This window comes from Chanos chanos, chromosome 3 (genome assembly GCF_902362185.1).
Source record: "Chanos chanos chromosome 3, fChaCha1.1, whole genome shotgun sequence".
NCBI classification, from domain to species: domain Eukaryota; kingdom Metazoa; phylum Chordata; class Actinopteri; order Gonorynchiformes; family Chanidae; genus Chanos; species Chanos chanos.
Genome location: NC_044497.1, coordinates 40,995,684 through 40,999,185, shown reverse-complemented (window position 1 = coordinate 40,999,185; position 3,502 = coordinate 40,995,684).

The following is a 3,502-nucleotide window of genomic DNA, read 5'->3' as shown; positions in this document are numbered from 1 at the left end:
AATGAAGATACCAATGCTTAGATTAATGATCAAAAGAGTTATACAGAGCCATCACTAAACCTTTATTTTCTATAAATTAAGTATTTGAGGGAAAGAATACAAGATAATACAAAACAATAAAACTTTTATTTTAGCGATGTAGTGAAATAAAGAATTTTATAAATTAAATGTGTATAAAATGTGTTTGTGTCATGGAAGAAAGTGCCATACGATAGTATGTAGCAGCGGTCACAGTATTTCAATGGTGAAAAATATCAATGGTGCCTTTAATTTCAGTTTGGAGAGCTAAAGTAAACTGCATTACAACTTGGGGCCATATATTCATGACTTTCAACCAGTTAAAGACATGCTCTGCAACACTGAACAACTCCACCAGCATTAAGCATTTATAAGAACTGCCCCCCCCCCCCCCCCGACTGTAATTACAGTTATATTAAATTGAATTTATTACTTCAAACAAGAGACCTAAACAAACTGAAATGTTAAAAATAATCAATTTGCTTTATTGTCCAAAATATTATGTACAATGAAAATATGAATGAACAGTTTGAAAAAACCTCATTAGATTTGAATTAGTTTCAATTTAAAGGGTTGTTGATTAGCTTATTACTCTAATTGACAAAACATTTGCCTTGTAGGAAAGGTTTAAAATTACATATCTGCTTCGATAACCTCTGAATGGTAATAGGACAGGCATATATTATGTCGGTATATTAATGACATTATCCATGGCTTGTTATGAGTTTTATGCTTTTCTGTTACATTTCATTGTGCAACCACACATAATGAATATTAAGCATATCATAATTCCTTTCTTTTTGTTGTAAGCCATTAGGTGTATTAAATAATAGTGAAAAATAATGCTGTCTATCAAAAGGCAGTATGATATGTCAGTGAATTCGATCGTCTAAGTTATCATCGACCTGCTTGTCACTATCTTTTTAGACAGGTATGAATGCTTGAATATATGGCCCAAATTGTCAGTCTCACAACACATCCACTGGGTTCCTGAGTAATGCATTGTGGGGAGATTTAGCACCAAGGTAAGATATGGGCTTAATAGTATAAAGTAGATGGCAACAGCTTTTTCATTTATATGACTGTTTAGGTATCTGCAAGCATTTTGTTCAAAATCTGTCCCTCCATATCTATGTCCAATGTTACATTATCAAAAAACTTATGTGTTCATATGTTATTTTGTTGTTTTCAGATATAATGTGCATATGTAAAATTGTTTGGTGTAGTTAAAAACTTTTAATTGTGTATTATTTTGTTACATCGTAAAGATATATTTGTGGGGAATGTCAATAACATCATCAAAATAACACATCGAGTATACAGGCCATCATTCTTAAATACACCATTAAGGGCTTTGTCAGCTTACAGGGCAGATGAACCAATTGTGCTTTCAGAAAATGTCAGTTACTACTTAATGCTTGTTTCAGAGATATCAGCCTTATGGTATGAAGGCTTATTGGGCTCCTAACTTTCCCCTCATCACTACTTCAAAACAATTCATACACCATGTGAGGCCCACTGATGATACTTTTCTTTTTTTTCCTTTTTTTTTTTGGTGTGTATTTATTTCTTTTATTTATTTATTTATTTATTTATTACTTGGGCCTTATGTAATCACAGATATATAAAGATATTTTAAAAGTGCTGAAAATGCCATATTTGAAATAACTCATTTATTTTAGCTTTAGTTAGGTTGTTTGTTTGTCTGTCTGTTTGTTTGTTCATTTGTTTTTGTATCATTCCCAGATATTACTTTAAATATTTTGTCTTAAATTTGGAACATTTTCCTTGAGGCTTACATTCTGTTACTCAGCGTCAATAAATGTACTTCACATATGTACATGAGAATCTGAGTGTACGATTATATGCAGCTTGAATGGCTGGTTTCCATGGTTTTCCTGGCCTTGGGCCTCATCTCAAAAACATCCCATGATGCATTGCTTTCAATCCAGGATTGTCTAACAGTTTATGTCAATACATCCTCTAACTGATAAGACCACAGAGCTTGAAATGAAATGTGAAGCCAATGTTTTGTGTCTGTGGGGTCCATTACCCCACAGCCCTCTCCCACATCCTTCCTGCAACTCTACATGATGCTGAGAACATGCAAATTCTCTGCTTCAGTGGAAACATCTTTGAATCATTGTTTTGAAGATGTGCTACGTACCAAAGTATAAGAGCCGTACACTTTCATTAAGTTGTTATTACAGTAAAGAGGCCTACAGCACACCATTGTCAACAGAAGAAAATGAGGAACCGTGTCAAGTGTAGAAAAATGAACCATTGTTATATAGCTGCATGAGCACACATGAACAAGAGCAGGCATGCATCGCACAAAACATGCAGGCTGTGCATGAAATGAGACCTCAGTCCGGTCTATTACAAAGGCCACACTTTACCTAGTCCATTATTTCGGTTCCATTAAAAACATTCATTTCCAGCCTCTAGTGTGTGACATGTGATGTGTTTGGATGTGAGTGTCATAACCTCTCATTCTACTGGATCAGTAGATCATTTTTTTAAGCTTTGCAGTGACCCCCCTACTGATAATCTTTGAGCAATTTCAAAGAGTCACATTAACTTAACTTTAAACTTAACTTAAGACCGAACACTGTACTTTTGCCATTTTGAGAGATAAATAATCAAATTTAAACATTTAATTATTGAATTAATTTAAACATTAATTCATATCAACACTGATATTAGCTGACATTAATGTCTATCAAATCTGTAATCATGTGGAAACAAATACTAAATCGCTTCCACATCTGAGAAGTGTACTGAGGTTGTTTTGCATGATGTATGTTTGCATAGTAACAGGAGTGGGAATGGGGCTTACCTAAATGATCTTACTCTTGTTTGATTCCAAGGGCAGATCATTCAACAACAGGACATGTAGTTCCCCAGGACACAGGCAAATGATACTTTAAATACATCGGGTAATAGGTCAAAGTGAAGAGAGTACTGCCAAGTTCATAATTCAGATCTGACATTTGAAGGAGTCATGGAAGCACTGGAATACACAGTCAGATAGGAGATTGTCAAATGGGACACTGCTGCACATTGTCTTTTAGAGATTCCTAGCCATTGGCACTCATAATCATTCTTTAGCTTCGTCATGCATGTACTCAATGTCACGTTACCCTGTGCATCGTACTCAGTGGTGTGTCTATTCTGAGAAGTCCTTCAATATTTTTCTCAGGAAGACTGCATGGGAAAGTGGCCCACTTTGTTCATGTCTTCTGCATTTCCCAGAAATGAACTTATGAGAGTTTTGCACACAGTACCTGTCCAGGCATGTTCCTTAATCTAGATTCAGTGGAGTTGGTCTTTCAGCATTCCTATCATGCTTTCCACTCGGTACAATCAACAAATACCTTGATCCATATTGTTCATTCTCATTTTTTTTTTATGAAACAATTTAAAAAAAAAAAAAAAAAAAGCTGGCACACATAAAACTCTGGCTGAAAAAGACAGTCAAAGT